General features: G+C 37.5%; 2 protein-coding genes across 3 annotated transcripts in view; one reads left to right on the forward strand and one right to left on the reverse strand.

The window, feature by feature from the left end:
- Positions 1 to 21033, reverse strand: part of LOC105569839 (midasin) — a 104598-nt gene that overhangs the window by 14195 nt on the left and 69370 nt on the right. The window lies entirely within an intron of this gene.
- The window catches only part of LOC105569838, a 61578-nt gene continuing 59261 nt past the window's right edge, over positions 18717 to 21033 (forward strand). Inside the window, exon 1 of the mRNA XM_012026594.1 lies at positions 18717 to 18829. The gene's annotated coding sequence lies outside the window, so the exon portion shown is untranslated. The remainder of the gene's footprint in view (positions 18830 to 21033) is intronic.

The following is a 21033-nucleotide window of genomic DNA, read 5'->3' on the forward strand; positions in this document are numbered from 1 at the left end:
TGATAGCGATCGTTCGCGCATAAAATTCTAGAAGCAAGTGTTTTTTTTCCCATTACGGGATTAAGGATCTAATATCTGTTATTATCGTAGCCAAGCGGATGTCCCTTTTCGCTCGACGATGAAGTCGTTCTCATACTTTAAGAAGCCGGCATAATCCTCCGACGCGTCTTCCTAGTCGTTCCCTATCCTAGAGAAAGGTTTCGTTCCCGAGGAATATCCGTCAGGATTATCCTCCCCGGGCGAATCGAAGGGCGCCGAGAATATCAGGCGTGAATCAAGATGATTGATGTCGGTCTGATATGGATTTTCGCGTGTTCGCGTAACCGGCCGATAACCTCGTAAAGTCGCTCATTTTTCACAAATCCGTCAAAAATTAGCGCGATCTGGCAGGACGGTTCGCATCGACCTCTCAAGAAAGTCGCTGTAACGGTGTTACGGAGCGGCTTAATCTGTCCGAGTGAATAAATGGATCGTCGAATTGATTGCGAGTAACTATTCGTCACACGCTTGATCGCGGATAATCGATCGTCATTCGTGTAATTTTTTTTTTCGAAGATGAATCTTAAAAACTTAAGGTGAACATCGGCTACAAACTCAAATTCATCTCGAATCTGTTTCTTCTACACGGAGAGACTTTTCTTTTAAAATTTAGCCTGAAAATCCTAATCGCGCAACACGGCGTTCCGAAGAGTTTTGTGACTGCTTTATGAAATTTTACTAGTAAAAATACATGAAGTTCTCCAACCTCCCTGTTGTCCCACGATCACATAATTTTCAGGACAAATTTTAAGAGAAAATTCTCTCCACGTACATTTCCTTATATAGTATAAATACACTGATAAAACAATATCTTAATCAAAAAAAATATTACTTTACTCAAGAAAATTATTTATTAGGTGGCTCCTAATAGCTTATTAACTTAAATTAAAAAAAATAATAAACAAATTAAACATACATTTCTTTAATTTAAGTATTATATTTATTAAATATCAAACAGTAGATAATTTTAAATTAAAAAAATTTTACCTTAATTCTATAAAATGTTTACTAAGATATAATAAGTTTTACAGTAAAGAAAATCGGATTTCTTATTTGACGAAAACAATGATTTTATTTAATAAATAGTATTCTCTATCTCATGAAATTTTTAGTTGAATGTAGAAAATGTTGTGATTTAAATTAATTTACTTAATGTAATACACAGATTTACTTGCAATTTGATATTTTTATTTAAATAGAATAAATATTTACTTCAGTAAAAAAGTAATTTGAAGTAAATCTATTTACTCGGTTAAAAAAAAAATTTTTTGTCAGTGTACTAATATCACGAGACAAGTTATCGTAAAATACAATATTAATTGAAAATGAATAATGAATTTGTGTAATTATGACGAATGGTCACTCCTCGAGCGATTGTTAAAATACATTTGATTTTGGAACTTAAAAACAAAATGTAGCGCGGAAGACGAGCACTATGAAACATAATGGACGGAATGGAAGAATAAATTGCGCGCCGCATATCACGCGAACGTGTTTTCGTTTCTTTACAGATGCGAATTTATTATCGCAATTCGTACGTTGCATTTTTATTTTCACAGAAAACGACATCGTCGATCATCGGAATCTTTGGATGGTGTTTTTTCGCGTGAGCATTACAAATTATGAGAAATGGGTGTAGTCCTCAGAAAAATCGGTCACTAGAAAATCCACTTCGTGAGAATCTGCCATTCGCGGTCTTCCTGACAACGAAGCGACTAATTCCAGGGAAGCTTGCGGACTGCCTCACTGCGTTAATCGGGAAAGGTTGAATGCGCGCGTAGAAATAAGAGCCGCGATAAACTACGATCGCGTGAAATTTTTTCCGGAGGGGACAAATATGTAGAAAAGTTTGTAGCCGTAAGAAATGGTAAGGTGTTCAATGTCGGATGCACCCTGCACATTACGCGCGCATTAAATATTTATTACGTTCGCGTATACAGACCGAAACGACGCTGTGAATTCATCTCGCGTGTGTTATGTAGCGAGAAAATTCGATATCGAGTTTCCCCGACTGCGCCTTTCGGCGCCCGTCTTCCCTGTGAAGGAAGTGCCTCAACTTTTCCTTCTTTACGGCCAAATCTAAGAAGGTAAAAAAAGCTGGAGACATTCCTCACCACGGAGTTGCGACGAAAGCTCAATGTACGTGTGCCGAAAAGTAGGTAATAACCAAGAGACGGAAAATTAAACGTGGCGAAAATCATGACGATTAAATTCGGTTCCGCAATGTTATTTTTCTTTGATATTTTTTGAAAAATGTTTCCAACGCTATTTCCAACACCGTCTGCGAATAAAGACAGGCCAGTTTTTCACAGAATGTAAGGTTTAATTATTAATGTTATTAACTATTTGTATCAAAGTATTTAAAATTAATAACAAAAGAGACACACGTCGAAAAATAATGTGAATAAGCGGTTATTTTAATTAATCTTAATTAATTTCAATTTTAATATAACTACATGATAAAATACGCATAAGATAGAACGGGGATATTTCGCTCAGATTGTCAGTTAAAGAAATATCATTGGAATAAAAGAACTTTCAAGAAAAAAAACCCACGATCCAGATTTACTTGAAATTTCATATTTTTATTTAAATAGAATATTTACTTTAGTAAAAAAATAATTTTAAGTAAATCTATTTACTTAGTTTAAAGAAGTTTTTTGTTCAGTGCAGTTACGGACAAATATATTATATTTATTTTCAACTTGTATGTGAGAAAAATATGGTGGTCATATATAAGTAAATGATTTATCTCCGAAAGAGTTTATTTCTAAACCTGCACGTTCAAGCCGTTCTATATATCGAAAGGCCATCTTAAAAGCGGACATTTTCAGCCTTGTGCCAGTCGATTCTTTACCTCGTTTGCGTCAAAACGAAGCGACTTTTTAGGAAGATTGCTACTCCGCGACAGTTTTCCCGGGGGATTCGCGTATTCGGGACACGTAAGATCCAACGAGGAATGAACTGCGAGTTCCAAGCGAAGCTCGACCGGCGAGGTGATGGAAGAATGTAAATTCCGCGATTGTGGAGAATGGCGGGGAACCGTCTGGATCGGATAAACTTACACGCAGCCAGATGAAATTTTTTATCTCGACCTAACGACTTCTTTATTGCGCGAAATATTGCACTCGCGAGCGCAGCTGCGATACGGCAAATGTTGGGCACATAGATAACATAGATAAGAAACAGATTTAGAAAATGAGAAGAATAGTAATCGTCCCGTTTGACTTTTATTCCACTTGAAAAGATCAGTGCACTAATAACTTTACATAGCATTGCTATATTTTATTTATGGTTATTATATACTTCTCTCTCGATTATTTATAAATTAAAATATACTACACATTCAATGCAAAGTCATTAGCAGTGCTTACAAGTGTATATTATTTAAAAGTAATTAAAAAAGAATAGAATAATCTACAGTAAAACGCCTTTCAATCTCGAAAACTTATCTTATTATCGTAATGTAAACTGGTTACAAAAGTATTAGTCCCGAAATTGAAGAAATAATGAAATATTCTAAAATAGAGACGTTCGCTAACAATAAAATAAGACTGTAAAAAAATATAATGCGATTGTTAACGAGACATTTAAGGGCAGTTTCTCTCGCTTCATGAAATTAAAGTCGGCGCGATATTCTTACAAGCGAACTCGTTAGATTTAGCCATTTCGTCCACAAGTCGGCTCGTTAGTCAGCAGAAAAATATTTGTTCGGTTGATTCTTGATCTTTCGCAGACCATCGATTAACGTGATCTTCCCAATCGGGTTATTCGGTTCAGAGGCGAAATAGAAAATACAACCGACTTTCCGAATCCGATCTGGTGCGGAAGTAAAATGAACAAGACGTGATTTAACGAATCGATTGCTCAGCCACCGCGAACGGAAAGGAGATTTTACTTCTGAAGAAAAGAGAAATATACTAGAAGCATAGTGAATCTCCAGTGGCGTCACATACATATTTTTTAAAATATGTACGTGTATACGGGATATATGATATGACCCGATTTTACAGAATGTATCTTTATATATCGAGTCTGGTAGATCTGATTTCAACTGCGATGCTGTGAACAAACAATTGGAATCGTTCAATATCGAACAAGTATGATTTTACAAACTATGGAGTATTGCATTCAATCCTTCTGGTAAATTATAAACATTTGATGATATAATAATATTTAATAGCATAAATTAAGTTCAAACTTAATAAAATCGGATTTTTTATTTCTAATTAAAGACGATGTTTTCATTCTCTAAAAATTTGTCTTTACAAAATTACTATTTTTATCAAATTAATAAAATTCGTATGGCTCAAATGTGATGAACACAAATTTGAAGGAATAAAGGACTAAGAGCCGTGACAGGGTGTTAGTGTCTAAATATTTTATTCTAAATTTATTGCGAAAAAATATCACCTCAGCCAGGGTTTGAACCTGGACCTCCCTCTCGCTAAATTTTTCGCAATAAATTTAGAATAAAATATTTAGACACTAACACCCTGTCGCGGCTCTCAGTTCTTTATTCCTTCAAATTTGTACTATTCTTATATTAAATAATTAATTTCCCTAGGTGGAAAAAGAAACCCAATTAAAAATCACGATTAACAAAACTAGACCGTAAACAATTTTCGTGCGTCACAAAAGCACGTGGCAAACAAAGAGCGCATAATGTTTAAACTTTTGATAAAGAATTTGTGGCGACCGAGTTACGAATAATGCTGGAAAGGAAAATAGCTTTCAGTCAAGTTATCGGACGCTATTGTCGAGTTACGGCAACTTTTTCCACGCGTAGAAAAGAATTTCGTCGCATTAGCGTTCTTCGCATATAAAACATCGTCGTAGAACAAGGACGTAATTCTCAAGCATCAGGGAAGTTGCTGTTCGTGGAATCGTATGAATTCTACCGCTACGTAAATATTTAAAATCACTCCTCCCGTATCCTAAAGCACGAGCTTTTCATATCGAAAGTGTAACTCAATTTTGTACTTAACATAGTAAACCATCAAATGATTGCGAACTGGAAGAAATAATACTAATTCTTGAGTTTGGAAAGTTTCTGATTTCACAAGAGTATTCAAAGTCAACTATAATTATCGAACGAAAGACCAAAATTCCCTGAAATTTTAAAAGTATAAAACAATATGTGAAGCCAATTAGTCGGAAAATTGAAAGACGTAGTAATCTAGATTAACGTTAAAAGGCTTTAGATCTTGCGAATTTAACAAAACTTTGAGATACCAGGATGCAAAAAGTCCAAAGAACCTTTTAATGGAAATTAATAGAATTTACGTAGATTTCTTTATCGACTGCTATTAATGTCCGCAATTTACGAAGCTAGATGTAATAAATAACAGGCTACATCTTTTTCCCCTCTTCCTCTCCTCCTTTCACAGAGGCAATGTTCGTTCACTCCGCGCCAGAATTAAGAGCGCATTCTTCGAGATCGCTTTAATGACTTCACGTACGCTTTTCTTTTCTGACGGCTTTGAAAAATCATTTCCGAAGGCGGAGGTGAAGTTATAAGACGGTGGGTGAAGTGTGAAAGAGGATTTAACGAGAAATCCCATCATGGGAAGTGGACCGTGAATCGTTAGCGCAAATTCCCGCTCAAAGATGTATGCTTTTTGGCCATTGACTGGCAACGGTAGAACATAGCAACGGCGAGAGCGATGCCCCCTAAAAGGATCAAGAAAGAAATCCCGACGCTTTTCAGTTTGTCATCTCGAGCTTGTCTTTCCGCAAAGTCTAATTAACGGCCGCGCAAAGAATGTATCGCGTATAAAGTTACGCCCCGTTTTTAATAACAAGTTCCCGGAGCGAGCCGAAATCGAGTTTGTTTATGATAAAATTAATCGCAACGGAACTCGCCAAATATTTTACTCCACGCATTTTCAAACACTTGTCATTAACGATTTTAGTACGACTCGCTATCAAGAGGTAATTGCACTATTATCGGAATACTAACCGCGAATAGATCTGCATCACGGCGAATTTATGGCGCACATAACGTTCTTTATGGCGCCGTATACCATCGCCGGTATATAGCAAAGGATTTACGCGTGGACTATTACGCGTTTTTCAGATATGTCCTTAAAGTCTGCCGGGGCAATATCTTCTTAAAACCATTTCATCACGAGACACTTCCAACGGGTATTGCGGCGACGGTGGCTGGCTTTGCGATACAAAAAAGAAGGGGAATTATACAGAATACGCAAGATAGTTATTGTCAATCAATCCGTAGCGATGTCGGCGGTAATCAGATCTCAGCGAATATTACGGTGACATTTTGTCGAAGGTGGATTTTGTAATTTGTCAAGATGTCACTCCGATCGTCGATATTGATTTATAATCGATGCTTCCCTCAAACTGCATTTATACTTGACGTAAATATTCCCCACCGTACATTGTCCCAATATTACACAGTTAATAGTTTATATTATATTTAATTTCGTCACTCTCGTATATTATTAATACGTAAAAAGACGTTTCCTATTATTTACATACAAATTCCTTCTCTCTCGTCTTTGAGGCATAAATTTTGCACGAGTCTTTTATATATTAATTCTTGCCCCGGTGGCGCCGTAATTTTGTTACGGTTTTTCTAAATTGCGTGAAAGTTTTAATCGCGTTTGCGCGAGGGAGAGAAAGGGCAGAGGAAATTGCTGCAAGGGCGACATAATGTCGTACTATGCATAAATAGATTTTAAATTTCCAAGTGTTCCGACAGTTCACGGTTTCACCGCGTAAAATATGACTATCGCACACTTTGTGGATACGGAATGAAAGTTTCGGTAGCTGTGGCCGGTTCGTTTCCCCCGTGACCGTAAAGATAAATCAAATGTAATGCAATACTACGAAATTTCACTCGGAGAATCGCAAAGTGCTTTGATATCTTCGCGGGCGATTCCCCTTCAACGCCTCGCGCTTTATTCGAGTTTCGCGAGGCTGCTTTAGCGATCGATTGCGATTTCATGTACTCGGTTTTACAACATAATTAAGAGGTAGTTGCGTATAATCGCCGATAATGAAATAACCCGTGTTCTTTAAAACAAAATACACATGTTTTAACGTTTAACCAGTTAATAACTTATTAAGGCGAATTAGCTGAGCATTAATGAATAATGTAATATTTGCGATTAATATTGACGTATCGTGAAATGTAATTGTTCGCGCAAGTGTTATGCAATTATTTTATTTATAATCTCACGTCATTTAATTAACAAGCGTAGCTTTAAGTAGACATCTAATTAGGAAACGTACCTTTAATCCGTTTCGCGAATATCAGAATAATTGCCAACGCGATCTTTGAAATTCTCTCGAAAACTTATCTCATTAGAAGAGTCATGCGTCATTCAAGATATATTAAGAGCAACCGGTAACAATACAGATCGCTGAAATTTATCGCTGAGAGAAACGGAATCATAACTGAGAAACAAAAGGGAATTTCCAGACAAGCACACTTGCCAAAATACGGAAAGTTAAAATGCGGAAGTTCTATGCCATTAGGTATAAAATAAGACTCCTCCATATAGGCAGATAAATTCTTCTTCCAATAGGAAACGATTCTTCTAACAAATAGCAGTTTTTCCTCCAACTAATATCTTTTTTATTCAGATCAGCTACTTTACATAAATTTTACCTTTAATTATGCACTTGTTATGGCAAAGGAGAGAAAGTATAATATAGCTTTTTGTCAGAAAAATTCGAGATATTTCCAATGAAATTTCTTAAGATTTTAAAATCGCTACACCGAGAAAAATATCTAACTGGATAATCAATTACATATTAACAAACGAATCTATTCAATTAAATTGTATATCCGATGAAAAATATAATCGGTTTTTCAGCGATTAAATTTCATCGATAATTTCAATGGATAAATTTCATCGAATATATTCATAATTTAATCGGAAAACCTGATCGGAAAAACCGACGGTTAATTTTCCATCGGAAACACTACTTAATCGATTTACCCAATGAAAATTTTTCTCGTGTATAAACATCGTAATAATTTTTCGTCGGAATTTATTATACAAAATGATCCCAAAAATTATTTAATTTTAATATCGTTTCGTATATTACTGCACATGATAATCCACCACCGCTTAGCAAGATTATGTGTATCCAAGTATGCAAAACGGTCTGCGTTATTGTGCATTTCGGAGATTAACCGAAATGCACAATAATGAATATTAAAGATGTAGATTGCGTCTCGGAAACTTGCAAGTTGGTTAGAATCCGTAATTCCTTCATATTCTACATTCCGTGCTGTAATCGAATTAATAGTTGCCATTATCTTTCGCCGAGAAGTTGAATTAAACTTCAGATTTTACGTAGCAAAAGAAATGAATTTCTCGAACGTAGATATTCAACGAGAAGTTTGCAGGTGCCTCCCGTCGCTGGTAAAACTTGAAAGAACTTCTGCGAGAGTGACACTTTCCTTTAGCAATTTTGTCGCGGATAACATAAAAATCAAGGGAAAAGGATTATACGCGCGCGTTAACAATGTTTTATCGAAGGAAATTATTGCAACTGATTAAAAGTTTCTGTGTATACGTAGATGTATTAAAGGAATAACATGATAATTTATGACCCCACTTGCACTTTCTCCGTCTTCTCAAACGGTAATGACCAATGCTTATTTTCAAGAGAATTTTTTTCAAGAAAATGAAATTCGAACAACTTTTACTTTACCGACCATTCCTGCAATTCTCTCTCTTTAGTCTTTTTATAATCTCCGCGCATGTGATATGTTGCAAGTTTGCGCTCGCCTCCATTGCTTTATCCCAATGCAATGGGCGTTATTGTCGTGAAAATACAATGGAATCTGGATCGTTTCGTATGTTCAACCAAAGTCCAAACGTAGAGAAAATAGTAGTGCCGCAAATTGAAAGAAATTATAACGTCACGGAGTGGAAAATATATGCGAGTATATGCTTTTTACAATTACTTACGCGAAAAATATTTTAATAAACGTGGAATACGAAAAAACTACACATTTATATTCAAAATGTAATGAAAAAGATATAGACATACAAACACCTAAAAAAATATAATTCGATCAGTTTTAACGCAAAAATTTTTGACATACACTTCGAGTTGAGAATATCCCATGTTTCGCTCGCCTTTTTCAGATATTGAACATGTTGTTAAAAGCTTATTTCGCGCTTGTTTAACTTGATTATCTTCCCACGCTGCTTCAAGGAGAGTTTCGAGTTCCGTGGGACGGAATCAAGTACGTTTAGTTAATGCGCCTCGTATCCACGCTCCGGATTCTTGCTCCGAACATCCGTAAAAATATAAAATTGCCCTTGAGTTTCGTCTTGAGCAAGTTTGCGATGTGTAAATAAAATACTCGTGTCAAGACCTTTAGCGGTTAAAGCGCACTTTACAGCGCAAACGGCAACGGTGACAGGGAAAATTTCATCGTCGGGAATTTCACGTAACCCGATTAAAAGTTTCTCCACTTTCATTCGTGCTGTCACTCCTCTCTCGGCCTATATCGATTTACTTTCGTCCCGCTCGTTTTGCTAGCGTAAATTTTTCTTCCAAGAATAGAACGACTATGCTGACGAAATCAAGTGGCAAATATCGAATCTTCGAGTTCGACTCATCCGCTAACCCATCCGCGATATTGGTGCTTCCGAGACTATTTTTACGATTGCGCTCACGACTTGTATATAAAAAAGCACAAATTTACTCTAAGTCCGCTGTTCTCAAATTGTTTAAATATTATTAATTACGATTAAATCAATTATTAATTAGCCTCACGTTTACGTTTAAAAAGCTATACAATTTGTAACTCAGAAATCAGAAAAATGTTGGTAAAATAAGGCGAATTGGTGAGACGCCCGCCTAGAGTGTAGGCCTAGAGTGTAGGGAGGACCAGGTTCAAACCCTGGCTGAGGTAATATTTTTCGTAGTAAATTTTCTATGTTAAAAACACATCGCCAGTCATGGTCGATCAACAGCTTAATCATGTTTAGTCATTTGCTGGCGTCAAATAATTCTTGATGGTAAAATAGGACGGTTTGAGATAAAACTAAATCTTTTTCGTACAAAGATAGAAAATTTCTTTGATTTACTTTCGAGAAAAATTTTCTTTTATAATTTTCTCGTACTTTCGATTTATTTTTCAGGAGTCATCGCGTTGGTACCACATTTTTCTAAAAATAGTAAAAACGCATATTTATAATCGCCAAAAAAAGTATACGAGCATGTGTAAACATAGAAACTGTATGACTTAATTCTATTAATTAAGACGACTCGCGTAAATTCTCCCCGCAATGTCCTATTTGGAAGGAGTGGAAATCCAAGTTCATTCCCTTGCGTATTCAGGTCCTGGCAGGATCCCATTAAGAGGCTTGTCGTACTAGATGACGGGAGTAGCCACTGGCAAGAGACGGGAGCTTTACCCGTTTCTGGAACGCACGGAAGTGTCCTTTTCAGGAAGATGTGGGCAAACATGTCTCGGCTACATGTCGCTTCTAGCATCGCGACTCATGAGCGAAAGAGAATCCCTAGCACTCAGCTGGCTTGCCAGCTTCAATTTTAACTGATTTTACAATCACGCGAATAACATCTTTTTTTATTAGTTATACAAGGGAGTCCAGTTTCAATGTCAGACACGAGATGACTGTTGCGTTCGCCAATTGCAGTATCAGAATAGAAAAATAAGAGATAAAAGAAATTTGCGTGCGTGCCTGCGTGTGGACACATATTACAAGAGTCAATTATAAGACACGTGAAGTGAGTCAAGCTTGATATAATTCATTGAAAAAAATTAAATGCAAGCAGTGCTAATATTTGAAATTAATGAAACTATTATCTGAATTGACATTGTAGTCTTAAAAATATACATGTTAATATTTTATATATTAATATTTATTTAAGAGTTACAATTAATATCCTGGGAATCATAATTTCCACCTGCACAGACTGTAATTTCACTCAAACACGAAATTAACTTCCCTCTCTTCATTTCTGGGTACATTGTATTATTCGTATTACAGCGCCTAATTGCGTGTTTAATTTTAATTTAATGACGCATCAGAATGATGAACCGCCTCAACGCCAATGGCAGCGATCCAAAAATGTTTCTAACTAGCAGCACAATGATGCATGTTGTTTTTGGAGAATATGCAATGCGCCCAGAATGATTTATTGGCCGGTGCTGTACGTGCAGAGACCCCGCAAAGATACGCCTGATGTGCGAAAGCGTCTTTGCGCACCCGAACTTTAGTTGGACAGGATCCAATGGGACTTACAAGTAAACCTACCCAAGTGGGTACACACCGATTTTAATGGATGTTGAATATGTTGTTTCTCAGCTCAAAATAAGGGACACGTGTTCTTTTTATACGTACCCGTACGCACTTTTAGGTGGTGAAATACACCTTTCAAGAAAATTTGATTTTCTCTTTCGGGGCGAATATTGACGAAAGTGTAAGAGCTAGACCAAATTTTTTTAATGAACGTTGAATGGTTTCAATAGTACCTTAAAACTATGAGCAAAAAAAGTGTTTTGTTATTTTTTTTCAAAATACCCCGCCACTCAACATTTTTTATTACAATTTTGAAACATTTTTAGCACCAAACTAAAACTTATTTTATTACGAATTCAACCGTATATAATAAAGTTCAAAATTGTAATAAAAAATGTTGAGTGGTGGGGGTATTTAAAAAAATTAAAAACGTTTTGCTTAACTTAAACTTAAATGTACTTGAATAGTTTTTCTATATATCTCGAGATGCATTTATATTACCAACGTAACACTTAATATTCGTCATTAATCGCCAATGAAAAATTGTCCTTAAGTTGAAATTAAGAAAGACTCCACCATTTGAAGGAAGAAGACTTTCAGATCATTATTAAAAAAAATATACAAGTAAAACATTGATCTCTTTTCTACGGGACATTGTAAATATTTCGTCGCATTCTCCAAAAGCTGAGCTTTACTAAATTTGGCACACGGTGGCGCGTATATATGTTCTGAAGTTAATATTAAATTTACTTCTCGAAACTAAGCGTTATTTGTCTTGCATTCAACGTCGACGTGGAGATGGAAATTAGACAGTTACATTCAGCAGTAAACGTGCGGTTGACGTTGCAGGTCGACATCTTCGAAATTGTGAAGTAGTCCGTAGCGAGAGGGCACCGTATATCGCGTGTATTACACGTGTTACGCGTGTTTTATGCGGCCGCCGCGGTACGTTTTATGACGGTGCACGCGCGCGGTCCTTTACGACTCTCGAAATTTTCAACAAGCTCGTCGCGTAAATACGAAATAAATATCTGGCACGCCGGTGGAGGCGAAACGACCCTCCCCGAACAGCAAGCGCGTAACTCATCTTCGAGGGAAATCCACGAGCTTAAGAAATCGCGGCTGATATCTCGGGGTCGGTTATTTCACGAGGCACCAACGGGGATTACTGAGACACGTAATTTAATGGCATCGCGAAACATTACCCTCCGCGAGATAGTCATCAACAAGATTATCCTCTTGTACAAGATATCGAATCGCCACTACTGTTGCGGGAGTAAACCGCGCAGAGTTCCTTCGATAAATCTCGAGAGTGCACATTGTGCTCTAACGCGTTATGAAAGCACAATGAAGGATGATACGTGCGGAAGAAGAAGTAAAAGCGCAAACTGTCGAAATTTTAATGGATTTTCTGACGTGTTTAGAATAGATATATTTTCTTAGGGAAGATTTCAAGGAAGAGCGAACTATATTTAAATAATTTAATAACCGGCCCTCGTTTACCGAACACTTTCGGGGTGGCGATTTCAAATCTGCTCAAGATTTTGCCGATTGAAATAAACTAAATAGAGTTAAGACACGTCAAGGTACACGCGTTTTAGGAGTACAATTTTTTGTAATTACGGGATAACGGATAAAAATGGCGCGCATGGTCGGCCATGCCCGCGCATTTTACTCACCGCGGCAACTTCCGAGTCGGTTAATCCCGAGCGATACGCAATGGCCGTCGTTTGTCTCCGCGTTTACTGTTACCGTCTTACCGTTCACGTCCTCGCAATTCAAAATGTAATTCCATTTGAGCGATCGTTAAACCTTAGGGTGAAATGCGTGCGGCCGATAAATCTTCAACGACGTCGGTAGTTAACTCGTGTTAAGGAATCGCGTAGAGTACTGGTAAATGAATAAATTACGATCACTGTGTCACGAATGCGGCCCCTGAATTCGTATTAGCGTCCAGATCGGGGTCCAGATGCGAGAAATAAATTGCGGTGCATTAAACCAATTGCTGCTGTCTCTCTCCATTCGTCTTTAGCGAAAATAATTAACAAGTGAGTTTCTTCAGATTGCCCCGGTATTAAAATAATTAATATACATTAAATATCTCTTTTTCTTTTCCAGAAGAACGACCGGTGTTCGGGCTTCAAATTCGGCGAATCTCAACGTTACATTCTAAGATTCGTATAAATATCAAAGAGTTAACAAATATTAATTAAATTTGATAGAAGTACGGGTTTGCTGTCGTAGCAAAAATTTTAGCTATCACAACTAAAAATATTAGCTGTCCATTTTTTGCTAAGTTATTTAGCTACAGCAGCTAATTTTTTTTTTCCGTGTATGCCTGCGAGCTTTAGGTAATATTTCATGAATAATTCAATACAAAGGTATAATTCGTATACATTTTGGCTGTAATTTGAGCCATTTTCAGTGAAGCGGTAACAGATAAAAATTAATATATTTTATTAAGAAATAGCAAAAAGTTTTAAAACAAGAAACATGGCTACTGCAAGTAACAAAAGTAAAGAACGTAACATAGACCTTTGCGTGAACACGTACTTTGTACGCCCGAGTGTCTGACAAAATTTGGATGCAATAGAACGGAAATTCTCATTTCGAAATGAGAAGACGCAAATGCGCGATTGATAATTGCTCTCGCTATAATAAATGCCACTGTCGCGAACGAGGGCGGCGAAGTGAAAATAAGTGAGCAAATAACGGCGCACGTTGACAAACGAGAGTGCAGAAACGAGCGACGTCGCTGACCCGTCTTTGCCTGGCGCGAGTTCCGCGCGAGCAGTCCATTCTCCCGGCGAGCACAAAGCGATTTCCCTGCTTCGAAACTGATCGATGAATCCGCCGCATCGGGATTGATGAGAGAAGAATGGAAAGCGAGAAAGAAAGAGATAAAATCGGCGAGGAGGAAAAGGCCGCGTCGAAATCACGCATTAATCAAGGAAGATCAAGCGACAAAGGAGGAGGAGAACTGGTGGATCGTTGTTCGTCGAAAGAAAAAGTAATTTTAACCTTTGCATAATTCACCAGGCTGGCAACACCGTTCCGTTTATGATTACGCGAGATACACCTGCGTTCGCGGGAGCGAATAAGATTCCTCCCGGTTTTTGGAGGATCAGAAAACATACAGCAGATGGGGATTGTTCGGGCACAACAAAAGCAATCGATATAATAGAATTGAAATCTTAATTTCTAATTAATTTCAAACCAAGATTTTCGATCTAAAATTCATTTAAAATTGAGACCACATCTAAATTAGCCTCTCATTAATAGCTTCGTTAATGTTTACGCATCCAGCAGTATCGAATCGGATTCTCGAGATGCATCTATAGATGCATCTAAGTCGTAAACAGACGAAAATAAAATTATAATAGATCAGCATTTACCACGTTTGCTAATAAAAAAATGTATTTCTTTCAAATAATTAAATATTAACAATTAAATAGACTTTGTAAAAACTTTAACTGAGAAATATGCTCGTTAGAATACCGGAAAGGTTTTCTGGAGCGATAAATAAAATATGAAACTTCTTTTCAAAGAACGTAGAACCTTTTCCAGAGCGTAAGTCATTTACAAATATTTACTGAATAGCCAGGTGCGAAAATCAATTTTTACACATTGCATCCTTATATTTATGCATGAAGTCATTGACCTATGTCCATATCCGATTTGATAAGAAGACAACGGGGATAAAACGCATCGTTCTGTGAAGTGAGATTATATTCGGTACTGAATCCGTGCATCGCGATGAGTCTTGAATTATGCACCAGTATCGCAAGCTGCTGCCGTCAGTTCATCGAATGTTCATCGAATGTATCAAGATACCGTGCACATATAACGCTATTACAAGCTGTCCTAGCACGTTTGTGCGTACCGAAACGTTCGAGCTCGAAGCACGCCTATACAATGCCCCTATTGTTGCATATTTTAAGTCCTGAAAATCACGAAGGCCAGAGGGCAGGCGAAATGAATCGGACAACGCGAAAGAGGAGGACGGGAGGCTCTGCCTACGGGGGTTGCGGGGAAAATTCGTTGCTTACAGCTCATAGATAGGGCGTTTATCTTTCCAGGTCAGAAAAGGCACGGGGGAGGGGGATCCCGTGGGAGACGTCTTAGAATTAAGTGGGCAACATTCGAGGGAAAAGTGTTTCCGAGGGAGCGTTTCCCGTCTCACTCGGCTTGGTAGATTAAATGCACCGCGTATAAATAACGTAATCCATTAATTATTCCTTTTCGATAAATGGCCGCGAGGGCGATCGTCTATTTTTCTCGCGAGACACTTAAGAACTGATTAATTGCCGCGAGGGCGCTCGAATGATTCACCCCTCGCTAGTGACAATTGTTGAATGCAATCATTAAATAATGCACGCGACATTTGGAAATTGAGGTAAATGAGCTATAATGATAATGATAATAACATATGTTATCTAGTTTCAATCAAATGAATTTCCAGCTCATTGCGTCGCATATAGCGGCACTTGCAACAATATCGTCGAAACGCCGGTATCCGTTTGATACCCGCTGTGACGATAATATTACTACGATACAATTTTTGCTTTCATTTAAATCAAGCTTTACGTCTGATTTTCTTCGAAATATCACTATATCACGTAATTGTATCTTCTATCACATATTGCAATCGTACATTTTACCATATAATATCTCAATATTATTCAATATTACAAAGAGCGAATACTACAAGTGATTTTATGGAATCGAGAATAAGGAATCTCTCCAGAGAGATCGCATTATTTTGCGTCGTCCCGTTGAAATTTTGGCGCTTCTTGTCGATACTTTTTCCCTCGCGACACCTTTTCCGAAAGTTCGCTTGGCCGGTAGAAAGTACTGCAGAAGGGCTTAAACGTATATTGCAATCGTATTTTAGCATACAATATCTCAATATTATTCAATATTACAAAGGGCGAATACCACAAGTGATTTTACGGAATCGAAAATAAGGAATCTCTCCAGAGAGATCGCATCATTTTGCATCGTCCCGTTGAAATTTTGGCGCCCCTTGTCGATACTTTTTCCCTCGCGGCACGTTTTCCGAAAGTTCGCTTGCCCGGCAGGAAGTGCTGTAGAAGGACTTAAACATAATGAAATTGTCGGTCGAAGACAATGTCGTTTCTGCCGCCACGGAAACTGTAATGATCTTGTGAGAACAATAGAGTCCCTTCGAGGACTCCGTTACGTATGTCACTGAACACAGTTGCTGATAAAATGCATAATACATGAATCGGAAATAACATTACATTTAATGCTGACTGTAGGATGATTTTTAAATGCGTTGACATTTTTATTCCCCTGCTCAGAAGTCCTGTATACCCTTTTTAAATAATTTTTGTATCTAAGACGATATCAATTCAATAAAACTTTTCAAACACCAACTTTTGCTTTTTTCATTGGGATATTACTTTGGAAAATTCAAAACATTTCTGTAAATTATCAGGAAACAACCTGAACATTTTTGGAAAGGGATTTTCGACGCGTTTAGCTTCTTTACATGCATTTCATATATACTGTAAAAAAAGTATGAAAAATTATATACATAATAATTGTACTTTTACAAAAAATCGTAAAATTTACGCAATTGAAAGTAAGCAGTTTACTTGTTATATAAGGTAATAATTTTATCTACAAGGTGTAAATTCACTGACGTATGTAAATATACACCTTTAATAGATGGTCCCAATATTACCCACTATAATAATTGCAAGTTTATACGTAATTTTTTTACAGTGTAATATGTTATACGAACTAAAAGTCAATCAGTGAATTATCACCGATAAGTATACTACTGTAAATTGCAGTGGTATACTTATAACTGTAAATCAGTGCTATTCACCGTTTCCAGCGATAATCCACCGATTGACTTTTAGAGAGTACGCGAGAGTCTTAATATCACGAGGCACTTTCAAGTTTCGATGATAACGGTTGATTATTACGATTGGCAAATTGCGATCTGCGGAAAGGATAAGAGTCGATGCTTCCATAACGACGTGTTCATCGACTTTCCAAGATTATTACTGTCTGGCTAACGATGATTCCAACGAGCTCTCCGAATGAACGAGACGTGAAACGGAGGTGCAGCTTCGCGACAAGCAGACTTAGCTATGGAAAGACAAGCGCGTCTAGAATCTCTAACAGTCGGTCAGAGAACTTTGTTGTGCTAAGACGATAACACACATTGGTAACAGAAAAGTTTGATTTTCTAAATGTTTCCCTAAACTCCTTGTGATTTTTAATGCAAGAATTAGAAATGACCCTCGTGACAATTAGTTTCAATGGCGGCTTCAATTAAAATGTTAGAAATGTAGTCTCAAATTGTTGAATTTTTTCGTTACATTTTGACGTCCTCTCATATTTTCGGTGAGAATTCTTTCGATTTCTTAATCCGAAAAAGCGCATACGGGCATAAGCGAGAAACTTGCAAGAATTATAAATGACTCTCGCGACAATTAGTTTCAATGGCGGCTTCAATTAAAATGTTGGAAGTGTAGTCTCAAATTGTTGAATTTTTTTCGTTACATTTTGACGTCCTCTCATATTTTCGGTGAGAATTCTTTCGATTTCTTAATCCGAAAAAGCATACACGGGCATAAGAGAGAAACTTGTAGGTCGGTGGTAAATCATCCGTCACATCGGTCGATGATTCGATCGACGTGATGCCCCAGGTGGCCTATTCTCGTATTATCGGAAAACAATGAATCTAATGTCGTCATAGGATCAGTATGGGGGGCGTAAAAAGTGCCGAAAACCCTATCCGAGTTCGGAAGGAAAACGGACGAAAGATATAAATACAGTCGTATCGGCGCGCTATGCGTCCCACAATGCTTTTCCAATATCAAAGATCTTAACAACGATAATCTGCATCCATTGCGTAAAATACGGACGACGTTTTGCGATAAAATTGGATATACGATTCCGTATTGTGTTTTTCGTTCAATTCATTCGGTTCGGATAATATATTTTCAATAAAAAACAGAATGAAAAAAACATTCAATTATTTGCCCGGCTAAAATTGTGACTATCGTAAAAAATTAACGTGTTGTTTGATTATTATCCCTTCCCGATAGATAAGGCGCGATAAAGCTGAAAATACTCGCTCGCGCGTCCTTTTCGAATACCATGCAGCGGAAAGGATGATCGCGCGTCGCGCAAAATTCCCGAGGGGATAAAGTTTTCCAACTGCAGTACTGTAATGCGCCTCGGGCATAACGACGTCGCGAATCGTAAAGTCGCAAATCAAAGCGCGACGTCACTCGGATCTGCTTAACATGCATGGAATTTTTCAATAAGGAAAAAAGTACGATGCATCAGTCAGTTTCTCCCGTGCTGAATCCGCAGCTGGCGGTTTCGAGGTAGTTCCGTTTGCACGTTTGAACGAGCGATGCGCTCGGACGCGATTTTTACCCAATTAAATAAACACCCGCGCACTCTCGGAATTTGCGCGATTATTTGCGAAACCGAGTTGAGTGCGTACGATGCATCTCTATGACGGGATACGACAACTGCAGGTGATCGCAATCAGTTTTCCATTGTGATATTTTTGTCACGTCGTGTCACTTCGGATTTCGCATTCGTTTTTAATTGACACGATAAATTAATCCCCAACCGACTGGCCATTGTGAACACGCGTGTTTGGAACGCGTGGCGTAACTACGGGACATAAATACAGCAGACACGCTCGAACAAAAGGAATACGCAGATCTAATACGAAGCGGAGGGATAAACTTGAAAAAGCGTCAATCTTAATATCAATCTTATAACTATAAGCATTTATTGCGGTCAGTAAATGTTTTCGTTGATATAAATCGTGCGCTTTATATGTCGACTAAATAGTATGAATCATAAGTTGCACATTTTTTCCACGCACAACTTCCTTATGTTTTAATTTGAGTAAAAAAAGCTCCTTTTCTCTCTGGGGAAAAAAGACAGTAATCAAATTTTTGGGCCCACAATCAGTAATCGAATTACTTGGATTGTTCGTAACTCTACTCTGAGAAAAATGTTAACCGTTTTTTTGTAGTTAAGCAACATAACATTTTGGTTAGTGCCTCTTAATTAAAATTACTGAATATCGACAGAATTAATTGAAAGAATTGATTAGTATTACTTAAAAATCTTGGATCTAGATAGAATAGCTAATTGCGATTTTTAGTTAGGCGGGATAAAATTCGGAAAAGATTACGAACAATCCAGCTAATTCGATCACTAGTTGTGTGCCCCCAAAAAGGTTGTTATTTTTTTCCCCCCAGAGCCTTTGCGTTGAATTAATTATGGATCGTAAACATGGTAGGACCGTGTGCCTTTTCGGCAAAATTATCCTTTTCGCTTTGGCGAACCAGCCACCCTGACGGTTGACCTATTTCCAATGTCAGCGATCCCATCGATCAATCAATCGAGCATTTAGATCGGTGGTCGAGGCTAATGCGACACGACGAGCGATGAGATGGAGAGCCGGGAGATTCCTGTGTGGAGATCTCTGGGCACTCGAGCGCTAATGAAAACCTATGCCCACACTTTTTCCATTCAAGTCGCCTATCACGTTGGGTCAGTAACGGTCGATCTTTTTTTTTAATAACGTATATCGGTTTTTAATATCGAACGGTTTTATAAATTGACAGCTATAAATATACGTGCATATGTTGTATGAATTTTTAATACTAACTGGTTTAAAACGATGAAACTTTTCTGTTATAGAAATAATTTTCTGAGAAATAGAGAAACGTAAATTAAGAATTTCACTTTTAAGGCGAAACATGCGAAAGTCTAGATCGAATAATTTTACTTAGAAGTTCTCGTTCGGAATTAGCTGGCGTTTGCGAGAGTCGCTTGTTTGTTAAATACACGATTAAAATTGTAGAAAAAGTTTCGGCCCGCGAAATGTTGGTCGAAGAACACCGCGTTACTGTATACTGCAGTAATGTGCAGACCGGTAGTGCATAGCAAGTGCACTCTACGTAACTGCCGAAGCGCATCTGTGCAGCATGCATGCGGTTCGATGCAGCAGAATTGAGCGCCGACCAGTGTATGTATGTACACCAAATTGCCGGCAGCTCAATGATTAATCGCTTCTTGCAGTTGCTTACAATCTCTAATTACATTACCACCGTGATACTCTCCGCGTTATATGGCGTTACATGGCGCGCTCGTAGAACTGTTCATTTACTGCCGATTATACCGTCATTTCCTATAAATTGTCACATTTAGTGATGTGCCTTTCCTCGCAGCGGAAAAATTGATTAAAAGAAAATTGTATCCCGTTAGATTTCAACAAGAGCTGTTTACGTAATTGCGCACGGCGCGCGGAGAGAAGTTTCTCTTAAAATTTATCCGGAAAGTCATGTAATCGCGGGACAACACGACATTTTGAAGAATTTTATGAGTTTTAAGAAATTTTACAATTTAACACACAATTTAAAAAACTCACAAAGTTTTTTAAAATACCATATTGCCCCACGATTACACGATTTTCAGGATAAATATTAAGAGAAGCTTCTCTCCGTGTAGTTTGAACAAATATATATCAAGATATTACAAATTTACATCTTCCTTCAATAGCGCACTTATTTGCAAAATAAAAAACAGTTATGAAAATAGATTACAAAAATAAATACGCAATGCTTAAAGTGAGATTTAAAGAAGATTTTTCTGAGCAAAAGATTACGGTTCCGCGAGCAGTGAAGAAAACGAAGTTATTATCTTGCACAGATAGACG

The sequence above is a fragment of the Vollenhovia emeryi genome, unplaced genomic scaffold (assembly GCF_000949405.1).
Source record: "Vollenhovia emeryi isolate VEMERY1.0 unplaced genomic scaffold, V.emery_V1.0 DF939122.1, whole genome shotgun sequence".
NCBI lineage: Eukaryota > Metazoa > Arthropoda > Insecta > Hymenoptera > Formicidae > Vollenhovia > Vollenhovia emeryi.